This window comes from Aethalodelphis obliquidens, unplaced genomic scaffold (genome assembly GCF_003676395.1).
Source record: "Aethalodelphis obliquidens isolate GAN/ISIS:26980383/991018 unplaced genomic scaffold, ASM367639v1 scaffold5, whole genome shotgun sequence".
Lineage (NCBI taxonomy): Eukaryota > Metazoa > Chordata > Mammalia > Artiodactyla > Delphinidae > Aethalodelphis > Aethalodelphis obliquidens.
The window spans coordinates 47,215,102-47,235,293 of record NW_020837949.1 but is presented as its reverse complement, the minus strand read 5'-3'; the positions used below and the strand labels follow the sequence as shown (position 1 = coordinate 47,235,293).

The window sequence follows — 20,192 nt, the reverse complement described above, 5'->3', positions numbered from 1 at the left end:
TGTGATTTTTTTTAGTAGCGGAGGGGTGGGGGAGGTCGAGGAGTGTAGGTGGAAGGATAGGACTTTAGCAGTAAAATGCCAGAAAGACCCTTTTGGCAGTAACATAAGAAATTATGTTTTATTATGTTTTAAAACATGAATGGGGGGAGGGAAATGTTAAAGGGGAAATACTGTGTAATTGAAGCTGCTAACTAGTCTATGGTCAGAGCCAGGCAGAATTTGGTTGGCAAGGGCGCTGCTCTAAGATGTCATTTGATATCAATCCCAGTCTCCCTGCCTCCCTGGCCCCTGTCTTTCCTCCTTCCCCACAGTACATGAGCAGGTTAAAATCCAGGATGTAAGGACTCGTATCATTGACCCTAAAACTGTTTTAGAAAATCAGATTCCATTGTTCACTCCTTCAGAAGTCATTACTGCTTTTCTTAAAACAGGTCTCTGACATTCCTGAGGGCATGGGGCAACTTGATGGTTGACATGTGTTGATACATGAGTAATCTTTAGGTCAATAAAGGTTAATGATAGGGACTGGTTGGTTATATGTAAGTTTAAGTATTGCCTGGCTCAAATATGAGAAGAATAGGGTCTCTACATTTCTTCTTAATTTAAAAGAGAAGACTTTTTAATTATTGGCATAAAAATTGATCAGTTGTAATTATTCATCTGTGTTCATTCATAATCTGTGACCTACTTGTATATCATGCTATCTCTGTGGTTATAAAAGGAAAGTCAAATAACTCCTCCTGGAGCTTACCATTTAAAGCAAGATGTCAGAGGCGTCACTTTATTTTTAGTTATTTATTTTGTTAACATCTTTATTGGAGTATAATTGCTTTACAATGGTATGTTAGTTTCTGCTGTATAACAAAGTGAATCAGCTATACATATACATATATCCCCATATCTCCTCCCTCTTGCGTCTCCCTCCCACAGAGGTGTAAATTTAAATAGCCATGCAGATACATCCTTCTACAAAGTTAGACCTGAGGTAGTTACGCAACCATGATCAGCAGGAAGCAGTGATAATTTGAATTAGTACAGTAGTTCTTGAGTAGGAGGTTGTGTGTTTACCTTTTGAGAAATGTGTGCTTTTCTGACTCGTACATTTTAGACATAGCTTTCTTTTAGGTCCTAGGTCTATGGGACAGTTTGTCCTTTGCTTTGAAGCCATTTGTGTTGGACTGCCTATAGTTTCCATCTTGATGAATTTCTAGGCCCTGAGCTCACCTGCTCCTAGGCTCCTTAGCTCTGGGAGCACATTTTTTGCAGAATTTGCTCTAGGATGGTGGTTGAGTCCAAAGTGCTTTTTCTGTCCTTTACACGGCATATGGCATGAGCTTATGCACCCAAAGAGCCTGGGTACCATTGTTACATTTGAGTGCCCATTTAGAATATTTGTTGAATGAGTGCAGTGCCTGGGAAGGATAGGAAATATTGAGCTATCCCTTTGCCTAATGAAAAAGGTAGTTTTTATTTTTATTTATTTGTTTTAAAAGGTAGTTTTTAAGTAGAATAATCCTCTTATGTGGATTTTGATTTTGATTTGATTTTGTCTTTAGGCTAGAGAGAGTTGTATGGAAGGATTTTTTCTTTCCTCCTGCCATGACTTTGTGCAATGAGCTGGTTTTCTCCTTTTGTTTCAGATCTGTCAGGGACCAAGGCCACCTGGTTGAGTTGGAAACACTAGGGTGTGTGGTCTTCACTGGGTCTCCTGCAGTCGGCAGTAGCGGTGGCTGAGTGGAAAGGCTTCATGCTCGTTGTGGTCAGAGCCCACAGCTTTTGAACCCAGCCTGGTGACTGGGCTCTGCCACCAGTGCCGGGGAGGGAGGTGGCAGAGAGATGAACGTGTGGGGTCAGAGCGGGCAGGAGGAAAAATCGGCTAATGGACCATCGATCACCCAAGGTTACCGTTGTGAGGGGGACCTTGGGGGGGCCCGGAATCTGTGCCCTAGTGTCAGATAATGTTGATTCAAGGGGCCAAAGCTTAATGTTGTTCTCAACCAAGAGTTGGAAGCTCTCCAAGGGCGTCTTCGAGGGCCTTTGTCGTTTTCCTTTTCTTGAGCAGCTTCTCCCTCACTGGCCTCCCAAGCGTTGCAACTCAGGCCGTCAGGTCTTCAGTTCTGTCCTTTCAGGCTCTGGAGTCCATCTTTTCTGGTACATGTTTAAAGGCTGTAGCAGCGTCTGCCGTTTATTCATCTTGGGCTTCTTTCTGTGTCCCACTCTGCCAGCTGGGTGAACAGGGGGAGCTGGCAGCAAGGGAAGGGACCAGAGGGAAGGTGGTGAAAGGCCTGCTCAGAGGTATCTGGCTTTGGTTTTTCCAGAGTTTGATAGCATTCGGCTTAGTGACCACAATTCAATTATAAGCACCACACAGCCATCCTGAGTGACTATATTCTTGCCAAAAACTGCTGTGTAAAGGTGGCTGCATTTTTGTTATCCTTGCCTGATGGATTTTTAAGTATATTAACCACATACATTCACACAAAGGGGAAAATTTACTACCTAAACAGGGGGACCTGAATCCCGCAGGCTAAATAAACCCAAATGAAAACACAAGAACTGCATTTACTGGCCTCCCAAAGATAAGAATTCAACCTTTATAAAGGTTCCTTCAAATGAAAAATGGATGGTAGAGCTGCTAATGGCCCAGTAACCTAGGAATGTAAAACTCTTCCCTAATGTGCAAGGCCCTCGGATCTGTTCCAGCTTCTCGGGATAGAGGATTTTCACCCCAGGCTTCCGCACAGGTCTGGGCCTAGAAGGTCCCGTTGTGGCCTTCAAGATTTTACGACCACCTTGGAGGACAGACCATCTTGGCAGTTTTTGTGTTGCCTCTGTTTCGTGTGCGTGTGCGTGTGCGTGTGCGTGTGCGTGTGTGTGTATGTGTAAAAGAGAGAGAGAGAGCTTCCTGTGTGTGTCAGTCTATGGGGAGAGAGGCAAGGGCCAAGGTAGGGGAGAGTGTGTTTTATCTCCAGCTTTTTCCAGTTAGAATTTGGTTGAGGTGGGAGACTGAAGGGAACTTAGTCTTCTGAAACAGTGGGAGATGCAAGTCTTCTTCTTAAGCTTGGAGGAAGAGTTAGGAAGCTAAGAATTTACCTAGTAGAATCACTCCTGCATGTGTTTCTCTGCAGAAATAGGTTATCCATTAGGGCAAATGTGAGGCAGTAGATCTCGCCCAGCACGTTCTCAGACTTCTGGTGGTGTGGAGCGTCTCTGAATCTCGCTACCAGTAAATCCTGCCACTATATTAAGGACAAGTCACAACATGCAGGTGACTTCATGTCTCTGTTGTAAATCATTTGAATATTATTTTAAAATAAATATGGTGGGTGGGGAAAGGGGTTAATTACAAAGGGGGTGAGGGAATTTTTTGAGGCGATGGAACTCTTCTATATCTTGGTTGTGGTAGTAGTTACATGACTCTATGCATTTGTCAAATTTCATAGAACTGCAATATTAAAAAGGGTGAATTTTACCATCTGTAAATTGTAACTCAACAAACCTGACCTCCCTAAAATTACAAATGAATAAATAAATAATGAATGAATGAATATTTCTTTCACTTGTCTTGTTGCTGCTTTGCCAGCCAACCAGCCCTTTAGACGATGCCTCCTTTTCAAAGGAAGGACACCACGTGGTCAGCTCCAGCCTATGGGCTCATGATGCCAGTAAGGCTGTTCCAGAAAAACCAAAGATGGTGTGCATTTCCTTCTGGGGCAGATGACCTAATCCTCCAGGTAGCAATGCCCTTGTATGGTTAGCACAGGTAGGGAAATACTTAGCTTCATGATGACTCACCAGGTAAAGAGTCGTCTCTCTGAATGAGTCAGAATCACAAATGTGTTCTGTACAGTCTCATGTGTCCTGCATTGTGAAAGACTCAAAGCACCAATGAGGGCAGACGCTTGCAGGTCTCACTGGCCCTATATGGATAACATCCGCAATCTGCAGCTCCCCCATTTCCTGGCATGGTCCTGTTGAATTCAAGCCCTCTAGCTCAGTCAATCACATACCCAGTTAGGTACAGGAGAAACTAATTTAAATTTATGCTCTACTAATGTTGTTTATTCAGTTCTAGGTAAGCCTAATAATTGTAGAATAAAATGTTTCAGCGTTAAGTATATTTCTGGACATATTTCTGGAAAGGAGGTGTGTGTGTGTGCGCGTGTGCGTGTGTGTGTGTGTAAGGATCCAGAATTAAAACAGGTTCGGGTAATGTAAAATACCACAGAAAGTAGGGGTTTCCAAGGAAAACATGGGGAAACGCTGTAGGAGAATCTAATGTATGCTATAGCTTTTAAAAGGAAACATTAATAGTGAAACATGCCCTCAAAGGGCAAGTCAGTAATAAATTTCGTGTCAGAAATTACCTGTCAGTAGGATTATGTTAAATAATGTTGAATTGTTATTAGTTGGAAGGGAAAGAGGAGAGTAACTTTCTCAAAAGTGTTCAAAGAGTGTCATGTTTCACACACAAATCCCATTATTGTTTAACAGGACTTTTGTGCTTAACCCTTCTCCAAGATGTATTGAAAATTTTGACCATTTTAGTTCATTCTCCAAATGCAGTCATTAAAGAAAAGAAGCCAAAGTTTCTATGCAGCAATTTGGAATTACCCAGAGGACTAGCATATCTGATTAGACATCCATTGTAGAGTGTCCTGATTGATAAATGTATGCCTACTTGCTGGAACCACAAAGAAAAATATCTTCACTTCTTTGCCTCAGCAAAGCAGTAATGAAATAGTGGAGGCCTCACCATTTCAACATTTTGAGCATTTTGCTTGTTTTGGCCAAATAACTAAAAATGTATTTTCCCCTTGAAGAAAGTCTCATTGCAAATGTGTGAATTTTTAAGGTTCACTGCAATATATTTGGTCTGAAACTGAGTCCGCTCATTGAGCCGGGGCCCAGAACCCCACCCTAGATTCAAAGAAGTTGGAGACTACTGGGAACAGAGTGGGAAACACAGCTGAGGCTTAAATGTGAGCTAACACATTGTCACTGGGCTTTTTACAAGGGCTGCTTATGACTCATGGGTGTCAAATCATCAAGCCATTACTCCTAGAATAAAAGATCACTTCAACTTGATGTGAACAGAATGAAGGGTGATTGCTCCATTGGATTTGGGTTTTTGAAGGACAAAGTTAGAGGTAAGCTTTGGGATCCCTCCATGTACTTTGATTTGACCCCTTGATTACTGATCATTACCTACCTTGGGTCCCTTTTGGAAACTGTCATACTTGATGACATATTTGACTTCATGACATTCACACAAGATCTTGCCAGTGAGTGACTGCCTGACTGCATTAGGCATTTGTGGAAATCTTTATTTCTTCAGGTCAGCAAATCTCAATATTTGTAAATTACCCCAGGAGTAATTTACAAATGGCCTTGGAGTGGCTTAGAGTCATAGATAAACTTGCCAATGTGCAAGCCACTGCATCCTTTGGGGGCAACTTAGAATCCGGGGAGGCTTCTTGCGAGCCTGGAGCGTTCTGATCTGCTTCAGGAATGCTGTCTTGAGGGTGAGTACCCTGGCCATTTCAAAGCTTGTTCAGATGGCAGTCATTTGTGCTAGCCATTTGGGATTTAATCTTGCAGTTATGGAAAGATCTTTTAATTACATTGCAAAATATATAATTTCCTAATGTCCTGTTATGATTAGTTACAACATACAGAGGCTAGGCTGCTGCTGTCACTCATAATATACTTGGTGAGACCAAGACCAAGTCAGTGAGACCATGCCTTTTTCGTGAGATACCACGCTCACCACCAGCAGGTTTGCTGTCCTGGTCTAGTCTTGCTTCAATTGAAAAGGGTTGGATACTCTTGTTGTTACTCCGGAGAGATTCCTCATGCTCCAGTCATAATGAGGGACACCTGCATTTCCAAAAGCTTCTTACCTTCATGTGAAATCCCTTCCTGGCTTTCAGCATTTTTTTTAAACAATTAAGCGAAACTATCTTATGTTATAATTGTGAACAAAACTTCTTAAATATTTTAATTATAGAAATTTCAAATATTATGTAAGTACAAAGATCAGGATAATGACCCAGCATGAACCTACCACCCAACTTAAACAATTATCAGCTCACAAGTGGTCATGTTTCATCCGTTTCTCTACCCACTTCCAGCCTTTCCCAAGGTTATTTGAAGCATATCCCAGATATCTAGCATTTTATCCATAAGTATATCAGCATGTAAGTATGAAAGATAAGTATTCTTTAAAGAAAAGTAACCATGATACCATATTTTCACCTAAGAAGTTACCCATAGTTTCTAAATATTTTAAAATATCCTTCAAATTTCCTTGTTTGTTTCATAGGATTTTGGCCCTTTATTTTTTAAAATTAATTAATTCACTTTATATTTCTTATATAAAAATGCTACAGTGGTGGCCATAGGTGGAGCCTGGGCTCTCTACAGGGAGACTCTGGTGTGAGTCTGTAGGAGATGTCTCTGGATTCCTGATAGGGAGACTTGGTGAACACGGTCTCTTTTCAGAGGTCAGGGTGAGAGAGCTGTAAGTCTTGGAGATGGCATCATAGTTGCCCAGGTTGGCAGTGCAGCCCCTGGCCGAAGTGTGACAGTCATCCATACTGGCCATCAGCAGCAACTTCTTGAGTGCAGAGGCCAAGATGATGCCAGTGCCTCTGGGGGTGGGAAGAGGCACTCAGCATGGAGGCTGGTGCCTTGCAGGGACAGTGTGGGACCTGCCTGTCTTCTTCTCCCAGTAGCATTGCCGCACGGGGACAATGGAGAGCTTGATGATGGCCCCTAGGATGGCCCTGGCAACCTCCTTGGAGCACTTAATACTCAGACCGACATGGCCGTAGTAGTCCCAGATGGCAACAGAACCTGGTCCACTGGCTAGTGTAGGTCTGCTTTTGCATGGACATAATCTTCAAAACCTCATCCTTGAGGCACATCCCCAGGAGAAAGTCAGTGATTTCAGATTCCTTGATGGGAAAGGAGAAGAGAGGAATCTCCTCCAGGGATTTGGTCTCCCTGTCCTTGATCAGGTGGCCCAGCTCGGCCTTGCTTCCTTGAACTCTGTGATGTGGGCTGGGCTGTGGCTGCAGCCAGGAGTACCCCAGGAGTACGAGTATACCTCTGCCATTTGGTGCTTTCCCAGATAAGTGCCCTTTATTTTAATCGGGACTGAAATAAGGTCTGTACATTAAAATTGGTTGACATGTCTTCTTGCACGCTTTTAAATCACAGATCTGTTCCCCCCGCCTTTTTTTTGTTTTGCCTTGAAATTTATTTGTTGAAGAGTTTGTAGAGTTTTGTACAAAGTGAATATTGTTGATTCCATTTTCATGGTGTCAGTTTAACTAGTTCCTTTGTTTCTTGTATTTCTCATAAATTGGTAATTCGGGCTTTCTAGACTTCATTTAACATCGAGTTCAATTTTTTGGCAAGAGTACTTCATAGGCAATGTGGGATACTTCTGTCAGGAGGCACCAAAATCTGCTCGTCTCTCTTTGGGATGCTGGCAGTCATTGACAATCCTCACCTAGATCCATTACATCTTCGGGGATTGCAAAATGGTGAAGTCTATTTCTGTCATTCCTTCTTCACTTATTAGCTGGAATACTTCTGTAAGGAGGACCTACCTTCAACTATGTGACTACCTGGAAGTCCAGTTCAAAACTTCCTGCAGTCTATGGCTCATTTATTTTAATGTCAGAGAGATGTCCTTTTACCCAGTAAGTACCCAGAAACAACCCTTCACCAGTAAAAGGCTGTAGCATGCAGCAGGAAAAACCAAGCCAGGACCTCAGGAGTCGTGCCTCTACCTCTGAGATCTGTATGATGTTGAACAAGCTACGTAATTTCTTAGAGCTGGCAGGTTCCAGGCCCCTACCTACACTTCAACCAGAGAAGCAGTTTTTTCTTAATTTCGTTTGAACAAATCAAGCCATGACTTTTTTAAAAAATTTTATTTTATTGAAGTATAGTTGATTTACAATGTCATGTTAATTTCTGCTGTACAGCAAAGTGATTCAGATATATATATATATATATTATTTTTCATATTCTTTTCCATTATGGTTTATCACAGGATATTGAATGTAGTTCCCTGTGCTATACAGTAGGACATTGTTGTTTATCCATTCTACATATAATAGTTTGCATCTACTAACCCCAAATTCCCAGTCCATCCCTCCTCTAACCCCCCTTCCCTTTGGCAACCACAAGTTTGTTCTCTATGTCTATGAGTCTGTTTCTGTTTCATAGATAAGTTCATTAGTGAGGCCATGGCTTTTAAAAATCGTATGTAGTCTATCACTAAGGTCTCTTTCAGCTAAGACATTTTATGATTTTCATTTAGGGTAAAAAATATATAAGTCCCCATCAGGATATTTAGGATCCAGTGACCATGAAGAGCTAAGTGTTATTTCTAAGAATGTGTTATTTCATTTATTCATCCATCAGTTCAGTAGTTCATTTATATTTTTATTCTTTAAACAAAGGTTTATGCTATCTAAGTCGCTATAAAGTCTAAAGCTTGGGAGTGGGCATTGTGGGCAATAACCTCTAGGGGATCTCCTGGGGGTGCCATTCTTGAAGCCTCAGCCTGAAGTTCAGAGAGTTGAGGACAGGATGCTGGAATCCTTGGAAGTCTTTATTGACATCATCCATAAGAATGATTCCATGTACTTGAGAACTGTATTTGGAATTTTACCCATGGAAAGCCTCCACAGGGGAGCCAGTGTAGGGGATGCTTAACGATATCCCTGAGAGGGAAAAGCAATTCAGAGGAACATCTGAAGAACTCTCGTTAATCGTTTACATGACAAAGTTAATCTCCAATTGTAGAGGAAAAATACAATAAAACGATCCTACTTCGAAACTCCCTGTCCACCTGTCCCTCAGTTCTCTGTGCAGAGAACTCTCATCCGTACAACTAATGAGTGAGTACAGGTTAGGAGCACAAAATCTAGTTTCAGCACAGTCCCAGGTTCCAAATAGGAAATGTGGACTCTGCTTTCTCATTAGTGCGCCTGAAATTCCTCTCTGGGTATGCGTATTCAGAGTGGCTCAGGTCGAGGGGGTGAGTAGAAGGAGGAAAGCAGAAAACACAATTCCAAAATCCACCATTGGAATCACACTGGCTTGTGACAGAAGGAGCACAAAAATAAAGTCGACAGTTGTCACCTCTGAAATTAGGAGCAAATGGGGGCTTCGCGTCATCACAGTTTCACTCAGTACTTAGTCACAGAAGGTGCTGCTGCTCCCCTGGCACTTAATTTAATAATGGGAGCAGTTCCTGGCAGGAGATGTTATGAAACAACCTTAAGCATAAGAGGGGGAAAAAAGAGCAGTGCTTCATTTAACAAATTCGGAGCCTTTCTTGGAGGCCATGAAGTTCTCAGTTCAAGTTAATTATTGTCAACAAATATTTATTTATTCACTTGATGAATATTTATTGAGTGACTCTTTTGAGCAGCATGCGGTGTAGGTGTCACCCTGACACAGAGATGACAAGAAGCAGTCCCTTATAAGCAAAAGGCAGAGACAGTTTGCACAACTCATTATGAAACTAGGCAAACTTTGATAGCTCTGCGTGAAAGGGGTCCAAATGGAAGTTTTATGAGGACACGGTAGGAAGCAGTTAGTTCTAGGTGGAGTTTGAGAGGCAGCCTAGTAAAGGAGGTGGTATTGAAACTGTACTTGGAAAACTGGGTAGAACTGCACTGGGAGAAGCCAGCAGGCATTCAGGATGGAGCATCCACAGTGAACCAGGAAAGGGCGTGGGGAACAGCTGTCCCCACTTGGCATCCGTGTCTTCCTAAAGACATTAGAGCTTGGAGTCTGTGTGTATGCCGCTGGGTGAGAGCATGATGCTGTAGGAAAAGGAGGAGATATTTTTTTATGTTTCCTTCATTTGTATCAACTGCATTCCTACCGATCTTGTCAGAAATCACATGTCATCTCAAACTCTGAAAAAATTCATTTCATTCTGTTTTTTTTACCCTGCATCAACACATCTTCTTCTCTGTCAGATGCAACTCTGATTTCAGGACTGGTGAAAGGACTCTAGGCTCCCCTGAGTAGCCACCCACAGTTAGCAGTTGTCCCACTTTTCAGGGCTCCAGGCGGCCTGTGGCTTTGCCCAGGTAATCCTGCAGGACCAGTAGGACTCTTGGATTCTAGATCTATACACAGACACAGCCACACGCAGCTGGGCCAGGCCTCCCATCCCAGTGAGCAAAATCTCCATGAGCCTCCCCTGAGACATGGAGACTCACCAGGCCTTGGGTAAACACCCCGCCTTGCTAGACACTAACTTCAACCATTTGATTCCTGCCTAACAAGCTACCAGTGGGGTTAGGCTAGGGATCATAATGTAAATCACTTTCTTTCTCAGTTTGAGGAGAAAGGGTAAATTCCTTGCAATAGGAAGGCAGGTATAATTCAGACATTGCAGCTTTCTCTTCAGCCCAACAGCAGTTATTCTCTAGATGCACAGAGCATTTTATGATTTATAAGGAACTTTCAAAGGCTTAATACAATTTGATTCTTGTTACAGGTTTGTCATTATTCCCACTAGCTATGTAAAGAAATCGAGAGGCTCATTCATTAAGATAATAAAAATAATGGCTCTCATCAGGCACATTGCCAAGTCTTGTCCTAAGTACTTTTTACATTTAACTCATGGAAGCCCCTAAATTGTCCTGCAAGGTAGATGGTGGTTGTCCTCATTTTGCTGCCAAAGGAAACAGGCACAGAGGGGTTATATAACTTGCTCGAAGGACCACAGCTAGCAAGTGGGAGAGGTGGGATTTGATTTCAGCCAGCATGGCTCCAAGGTTGCACTAGGTGGCCCATAGCCTGGTTCTGGAAGAGAATGGTTATCCAAATCTACCACTCACCTAGCCAAGAGGATTCCTGGATATCCCAGGGAATGCTCCCCAACGGCGAATGTTTCTTCTGGACAAATGCCTTCTCTCTCTTTGGCCTACTCTAACTTGGGTAGGTTTTTTTTTTTTTGCTGTACGCGGGCCTCTCACTGCTGTGGCCTCTCCCGTTGCGGAGCACAGGCTCCGGACGCGCAGGCTCAGTGGCCATGGCTCATGGGCCCAGCCGCTCCGCGGCATGTGGGATCCTCCCAGACCGGGGCACGAACCCGCGTCCCCTGCATTGGCAGGCGGACTCTCAACCACTGTGCCACCAGGGAAGCCCACTTGGGTAGATTTTGAGAGAGCTATTAAGGAGAAAATTGTTTGGTGCCTGCTTATTTTTCCCTGTCGTTCGACATTGAGATAGACACCATCCTTTTCAGTAAGGAAACCACACATCTAAACCTGCCTCTCTTTCTCCAGAATGACAATGTAGAAAACCTTGGGAAGGAGAAGGTGTTTCCATGTTTTGTGGGGAACAGAGGCTCATAGGGAAACAGCACTGGACACAGCACTAGAAAACCTGGATTGTGGTCATGGGCTAAAGGTGTGACCTTGGGCTAGTGGTTGTACCTCTCTGAGCCTCAGCTGTATCAAATAGTAACTCTTTCTGCCTGTCTCATGTTAAAAAAAGATTACAAGAATTACTGTGAAACTGTAGCATACCATACAAACGTAGTGTGTTACTATTGTCCTTTACAGTTTCTAGCCAGTAGTTTTCTCCTCAAAGCATATCCTTGTACTTCAATGCAAGACTTTTTAAAAAATGAGATTTGAAAACAGTTTGTAAGCTTCTGCATAATTTAGGCATTATTATAATAAAATGGACTTGATTTAGTGAAGATTTTCAAAACAATAACTTTTAAGATGGTACAGTAATTCATCCCATATGGTTTGAACCAGGGATATATTTAATCTATATAGATAAGAGAAACAACTTTTGCAATCTTCTCATGGATTCTTCTAGAAAATTCAGAATAAGTCAAACTTTTAAGATTTGAAAATATTTTAGATTTGAAAAGATTTGCTTTCAAGGAAATTAAATCTTGACAAATGGGGCTTCCCTGGTGGCGCAGTGGTTGAGAGTCCGCCTGCCGATGCAGGGAACACGGGTTCGTGCCCCGGTCCGGGAAGATCCCACATGCCGCGGAGCAGCTGGGCCGGTGAGCCATGGCCGCTGAGCCTGCGCGTCTGGAGCCTGTGCTCCGCAACGGGAGAGGCCACAGCAGTGAGAGGCCCGCGTACAGCAAAAAAAAAAAAAAATCTTGACAAATGGAAACAATATCGTGAGGTAGTGAAGAGTGTGGGGGCCTCAGAGGAAAGCAGAACTTATCTGTAATCAGAAGAGTTGGGCTTGAGTGCTGGTTCCACCACTTCCTGTCCTGAGACCTTAGGCAGATTACTGAGCTGCTCTTGGCCGCAATTCCTCACCTGAAAAATGGGTACATAATTATAATTAATGATATAGGTGTTTATGAGGATTAAATGAAATAATGCAAGTGAGCATTTAGCATAGTAAATGCTCAAAAATTGTTAGCTTTTTCTGAAAAAAATTGCATATTATAGAATTCCCTTCTTTAAGCATGGATACACCATATTTTCTTTATCCATTTATCTGTCGATGGACATTTAGGTTGTTTCCACATCATGGCTATTGCTAACAATGCTGCAGTGAACATGGAGTGCTAAAATCTCTTTGAAATTTTGATTTCCATTCTTTTGAATAAATAACTCAGCTGTGGAATTCCAGGATCATATGGTAGTTCTTTTTTTTTTTTTTTTTTTTGAACTTCTGTACTGTTTTCTTTTTAACATCTTTATTAGAGTATAATTGCTTTACAATGATCTGTTAGTTGCTGCTTTATAACAAAGTGAATCAGCTATACATATACATATATCCCCATATCTCCTCCCTCTTGCGTCTCCCTCTCATCCTCCCTATCTCACCCATCTAGGAGGTCACAAAGCACTGAGCTCATCTCCCTGTGCTATGCAGCTGCTTCCCACTAGCTATCTATTTTACATTTGGTAATGTATACATGACCATGCCACTCTCTCACTCCGTCCAAGCTTACCCTTCTCCCTCCCCGTGTCCTCAAGTCCATTCTCTACGTCAACATCTTTATTCCTGTCCTGCCCCTAGGTTCTTCAGAACCAATTCCTCTTTTTTTTTTTTTAGATTCCATATATATGTGTTAGCATACGATATTTGTTTTTCTCTTTCTGACTTACCTCACTCTGTATAACAGACTCTAGGTCCCTCCACCTCACTACAAATAACTCAATTTCATTTCTCTTTATGGCTGAGTAATATTCCATTGTATATGTGTGCCACATCTTCTTTATCCATTCATCTGTTGATGGACACTTAGGTTGCGTCCATGTCCTGGCTATTGTAAATAGAGCTGCAAGGAACATTGTGGTACATGACTCTTTTTGAATTATGGTTTTCTCAGGGTATATGCCCAGTAGTGGGATTGCTGGGTCATATGGTAGTTCTATTTGTAGTTTTTTAAGGAACCTCCATACTGTTCTCCATAGTGGCTGTATCAATTTACATTCCCACCAACAGTGCAAGAGGGCTCCCTTTTCTCCACACCCTCTCCAGCATTTATTGTTTGTAGATTTTTTGATGATGGCCATTCTGACTGGTGTGAGGTGATACCTCATTGTAGTTTTGATTTGCATTTCTCTAACGATTAGTGATGTTGAGCATCCTTTCATGTGTTTGTTGGCAATCTGTATATCTTGTTTGGAGAAATGTCTGTTTAGGTCTTCTGCCCATTTTTGGATTGGGTTGTTTGTTTTTTTGATACTGAGCTGCATGAGCTGCTTGTAAATTTTGGAGATTAATCCTTTGTCAGTTGCTTCATTTGCAAATATTTTCTCCCATTCTGAGGGCTGTCTTTTCATCTTGTTTATGGTTTCCTTTGCTGTGCAAAAGCTTTGAAGTTTCATTAGGTCCCATTTGTTTATTTTTGTTTTTAATTCCATTTCTTTAGGTTGTGGGTCAGAAAGGATCTTGCTGTGATTTATGTCATAGAGTGTTCTGCCTATGTTTTCCTCTAAGAGTTTTATAGTGTCTGGCCTTACATTTAGGTCTTTAATCCATGTTGAGTTTATTTTTGTGTATGGTGTTAGGGAGTGTTCTAATTTCATTCTTTTACATGTAGCTGTCCGGTTTTCCCAGCACCACTTATTGAAGAGGCTGTCTTTTCTCCATTGTATATTCTTGCCTCCTTTATCAAAAATAAGTTGACCATATGTGCGTGGGTTTATCTCGGCTTTCTAACCTGTTCCATTGATCTATGTTTCTGTTTGTGTGCCAGTACCATGCTGTCTTGATTACTGTAGCTTTGTAGTATAGTCTGAAGTCAGGGAGCCTGATTCCTCCAGCTCCGTTTTTCTTTCTCAAGATTGCTTTGGCTATTTGGGGTCTTTTGTGTTTCCATACGAATTGTGAAATTTTTTGTTCCAGTTCTGTGAAAAATGCCGTTGGTAGTTTGATAGGGATTGCATTGAATCTGTAGATTGCTTTGGGTAGTACAGTCATTTTCACAATGTTGATTCTTCCAATCCAAGAACATGTTATATCTCTCCATCTATTTGTATCATCTTTAATTTCTTTCATCAATGTCTTAGAGTTTTCTGCATACAGGTCTTTTATCTCCTTAGGTAGGTTTATTCCTAGGTATTTTATTTATTAACTTTTTGTTACAATGGTAAATGGGAGTGTTTCCTTAATTTCTCTTACAGATTTTTCATCATTAGTGTATAGGAATGCAAAAGATTTCTGTGCATTAATTTTGTATCCTGCTACTTTACCAATTCATTGATTAACTCTAGTAGTTTTCTGGTAGCATCTTTAGGATTCTCTATGTATAGTATCATGTCATCTGCAAACAGTGAGAGCTTTACTTCTTCTTTTCTGATTTGGATTACTTTTATTTCTTTTTCTTCTCTGATTGCTGTGGCTAAAACTTCCAAAACTCTGTTGAATAATAGTGGTGAGAGTGGACAGCCTTGTCTTCTTCCTGATCTTAGTGGAAATGCTTTCAGTTTTTCACCACTGAGAACGATGTTGGCTGTAGGTTTGTCATATATGGTCTTTATTATGTTGAGGTAAGCGGAACTTCTGTACTGTTTTCTATCAAGCTGCACCATTCTATATTCCTACCAACAATGTGCAGGGTTTCCAACTTCTCCACAGCCGTGCCAGCACTTGTCTTTGGTTTTTTTGATAATAGCTGCCATGACAGGTGTGAGGTGTTAATCTCATTGTGGTTCCGATTTGCATTTCCCTGATGATTAGTGAGTGACATTGAGCATTTTTTCACATATGTGTTGGCCAAGAAGTTATTATGTTAAGTGAAATGAGCCAGTCACAGAAAGACAAATACAGCAGGATTCTGTTTATATGAGGTATCAAAAATAGTTGAATTCGTAGAATCAGAGAGTGGAATGGTGGTTGCCAGGGGCTCAGAGAAAGGAGACGTAGGGGAGTTCCTAATCAACCAGCATGAAGTGTCAGTCAAGCCAGATGAGTAAGCTCTAGAGACCTGCTGTACAACATTGTACTAATAGTCAACAACAATGTATAATAAAGTGTAATAATAATAATACATAATAATGTGCAATAAAATGTAATAATATACTTAAAAATTTGTTAAGCGGTTATATCTTATGTTAAGTGTTCTTACAACAATAAAGTAAAATTTTTTAAATTTTAAAGTAAAAATGGCCCTGAAAATTGAGAAGGTCTGACCCTGATTCTAAATATAGGAAAAAATATGAATATGGCTATTCAGATCATCCTCACAGAACTGGTCATTTCTTAAAATTGTTATGGTATAAGCCTAATAATACGTTTTTGAATTAGATATAGCACTGGCTAGTGACCTTTCGATAATGCTTAAATAAGAGATTCATCAATACGGAATAATTGGATAGGAGGAAGAAAGGGTATTAACATGGTAAATTATTTTGCACAGATCTATTAATAACAGGACCCTGGTGCCTTACTAGGTAAGCACCCAAACTAGTCTTCTGACATCATTTCTAGAATAGGATGGTCTCACTAAACCCCAGATTTGGATCTCCAGAAAGCTTCCATCTTAAATTAAATCCTACTCAATAGTAAATAGATTTTGATTTAATATCCTTGAACTGATGAGTTTGCTTAGATTACTGTATGATTTAAACAGTAAATAAAAGTTGTCTCTATCAAACATATAGTTGGAACTGAATCAGTGAAAGACTTAGAATTAATAGATCAGTGGAGCAGTCAATGCCAAGTCTCTGATTTAGTCTCTGTTATTGAGGTAGCAGAAATAGAAGGAAGTACTCTTTGGAAATGCCCAAAATCACTATTCCTGAACCCTTTATGCTAAGATTGTTGAGGTTTTTGTTTTGGAGCCATCTGATGAGAAAAGCTACCTTGGAGGGAATTCCTTTAATTTCTTCAATAACTAAATCCACTTGGAAGAGGTGGTTCCATTTATACCAAGTGTCTTAGTGAACAGTGCTACTAAAGAATTCTACTATTAAAAGGAACATCCCACTTTTCCTATGAAATCACACCCACCAAGGTCATGTCTTGGTATCACCAGATCTTCACGCAGGCCTGGTACCTAATAAAGATCATTATTGTCTCCAGAAGGAATCTTCTTTAAGTGATGAAGGTGTTCATAGGGTAACAGTTTCTAACTACCATTTATATTTGGCATTATGGAGATACTAGGAACCATATATCCAGGAAATGCCTATACCATTCACTTTCCCATACCTGGCCCCAGGCTCCCCCCTTATTGTCATCCAGAGCCATCATGGTGAAGAGGAAAGAGGCCACAGATTAACCTGCATTTAATAATATGCTTATCCAGCCAGCCACTTTAGAGTCAAGAGATGTCTGTGAAGATTGCTGTGTCCTCTGCTATAGAAATGCCATTAACCAAAGAGACAATCAAATGAAAAAGAGAGAATTAAATGAAAATCTATGATCCAGTTACTATTGAAGATGAAGGAATGCTTGCTGGCATTAACATTTTACAAAACCAGTGAGGAGTCCCTGAATTAATCTCACCTAAAGTCTAGTCCCAAATTTGGAATTGAAGGCTAATCGAAAAAGTTATATTAAATCTCTATTTCCAAAAGAATTTCAGAATGGTGTGGACATTTCCACATGCCTAATATGGCAACATCTCCTGAGGGCCCTCAGAACTGAGTGGCCTTGGAATTGTGCAGTGAGACTAGGGCAGCCCCTAGAGATGTCCTGACTAGGATTAGTCAGAAAGTCCAATCTAGTCTTGGCTGGCCCTGGAGATTCAGAGGGGTCACAGGGAATCCTGCGTCTCTGGTAGAATAATGTTTGCCTTGTCAGGCAGTGTGTAAAAAACTATTGGCACGCAGGGTTACTGAAAAATGCCGAGAGCCAGAAAGTTTGGGTTATGATAGTTATGAACAAAGGAAAGTATTTACAATATCCCCTTGCTCCAAAATAGATTTTAAACACTATACAAACACAATGGAATGTGTCCATTCATTTCTAAATGGGTCGTCTCCTACCCCCATGTTTAGGTCATAGCTATTTCTAGGCTTTCATGTGACAAGACCTTCACAGACCAAATTCAGTAGTGTCACTTCTGAACCAAGTGGCTGCATGCGCTGTGGTTTTCCCTTGTTTATTTTGTCTTGTTTTATTTTACACAGCTTGTATCACTAGCCTCCCAATCAAGGTCAGTAGATTGAATTCAACCCCATTCGTTTAAAAGACCGATAAATTCCTGCCAGCACCATGATCTCACCCCCCTGAGTAGCAGAATGTGGCCGTGCTGTGCTGTGAAGTCAGCCTTCCAGACGCAAGTGTTCAGTGTGACCCTGAAACCACACCTGAAAGACAGGATGGTGTCGTCATACCAGCACGTGTTCTGACTTCAGCTTCATTTATTAAGGGCAACATGTATCCGGAGGTGAAAGAAAAACCTGAAATGGTTGATGTATTGTTATAATTGAGGAAGCGCCTGTAATCTAAATAAACGATGTCAATGGAGAAGACTCATCCAAATACCAGCATGGAATTTCCTAATACTTGCTGCCAATTTGCTATCGAGGAGATGGTTAGGAAGTCTCAGGTGGATGCTAACTGCACAAGGGCCAAAAAGGATCTTATTACCAGGGTGGAGGTCAGTGATGAACATTATGATATGAAGTCATATTCCTTGCAGTGCAGCTCTTTGCAGTGTGCGAGGTTGGAGATCTGTGTGCAGGCAATGTCGAATGTTTCCTGTGTGTGAAACTCAGGTGAGGAGAGTGGCAAGTTTCTCTTGTCACCAGGTGAATTCTTGTACACATACACACATTCGTTCTCTCTCTCTCTCTGTTTCTCTCTCTCTCTCTCTCTCTCTCACACACACACACACACACACACACGCACACAACACCCTTCCTCCCTCCGATCATATATCCTCCTAAAGATCTTCATTACATCAGCCATGCAGGAAGGGAAAGAAAACCCTTACCAACTTGTAGTCATCACACTTTCCCCTAAGGCAGCTATTACAACACTATGAAGATGTACTCTAGCAATGAAGGGGCACCCAAAGAGGAGGGAGACTGCACCATCCTATATAACAGCTGGGGCTGAAGAGAGCAGAATTACAGCTGGCATTTCTTAAACTTGTATTATGTGTACTGAGTGTTTTATATACATTTTCTTAGTTAATCTTCACATCAACGTCTTGAGGTAGGGAGTGTACTTATTTCCATTTTATAGATGAAGAAATTGAGGCTCAGAGATGTTAAATGACTTATTTATGGTCACACAAATCCACTCCAAACCACTGTACAATGCAAGCCAAAATACTCCCATCTGCTTCTTTATATGAGAATGTGTAGAATGACAACTTGTTGTTCTGCACCAAATACAGTCTCTACTTAGATATGTATGAATACGGATGGCTAATAATATGTTTGGGCCTGAGTGTGCCCAAGATTTCATACATGGACAGTTGCACACTCTTATACTGGTAACATTTCGTCCTGTTAACAAATGTTTTGACCTTGTGGTAGCCTCTGGTCATATTCTAATATTTTTAGCCAAAGTTATAATAAAAGAATCTTTCTGTTTCAAAATAGCCTTGCAGAACAAGCTCTGTACAATCCAAAATGCCACTTCTCTGTTTGGCGAGGGTTAAATGGTTGTCTCAGGCCAGTGTTTAGTTCACGTTCTATAAATGGCTCTTACTCCTTGATCTGACTCACTGTATGTATTACAGCAAAGTCACTTACAGATCAATTTATTTTTAGAATCTTAAAGAAACAGATTCAACCGGGAGTGTTTGTCAGACCACAGGCTAATGTGAGGGAAAACATACCTTGGTGAGGAACTTTCTGTTTGACTCCTCTGCCCACAGCTCTCTGTTAGTGATAGGCCTTTGCATGTTGTCTTAAATGTTTTGAATTATTTAAATAGCAGAGTGGCAGAATTTTATGCCAACATCTTACATAAGAGAGGAGTTTTTGTGGTGTGCAAGTGGGAGAGCCTTCTGCATTTTAAGTAAAATAATGTCAGGAAATAATCAGCACAATCTTCATAAAGAAGAGAAAGATTATATACCCGTCGCCTACCTTGCGGCTTTGTAATGGAAATTTTCTTTAAGATCAAAACCCAGGAATATGATAGGAACAGTGATGATAATGGTGATGATGATGGTGATGACGATGATAACCACCACCACCATTAGGAAGGATTCTGTATCCGTCCATTAAATAAATATGGCATGCTGCCCTCTACAGGTATTCAATCTAAACTGGATAGTATCAAATTCATACAAATAGATGAAGCATTCTCAAACACACAGACCAATGTATAAATGCAAATTGAATATTGAAGCCAGTTAAATAAGTAAAACCTTTATACTCTACAGGTCTCATTTGTGTGAATTCTGAAGCCAAAGAAGGAGCAAGCATTTAGTAACATTTATTTTAAGTTTCTCTTCTGAACTTTTGAGTATGTATATTTGAGGCCAATGTCAGAAGCTGGGAAGACCAGCTGGGAATTTGTGGACTAGTTTTCTATTGACACTAGAAAAAGCTAATTGTTCTTTGGTTTGCCTAAGGCCTGTTGTTTATGGATAACAACAGGTGTTTAATGGACAATTAATAAATAACAACGGGTCTGGAAATCTCAAATTTGTTTGCTTTTCAAAAAGGTTGGATTTTATACCACATTCAACTAACATTTTTAGAAACGAAACTAACAGGCTTTGAAAAAAAAAGAGGGTC

General features: G+C 40.9%; 1 protein-coding gene and 1 pseudogene across 3 annotated transcripts in view; one reads left to right on the top strand and one right to left on the bottom strand.

The window, feature by feature from the left end:
* LOC113618507 (40S ribosomal protein S2 pseudogene) overlaps positions 1 to 16,734 on the bottom strand; it is a 50,876-nt pseudogene extending 34,142 nt beyond the window's left edge.
* CREB5 (cAMP responsive element binding protein 5) overlaps positions 1 to 20,192 on the top strand; it is a 416,133-nt gene that overhangs the window by 200,561 nt on the left and 195,380 nt on the right. The gene's annotated exons all lie outside the window — the stretch shown is intronic.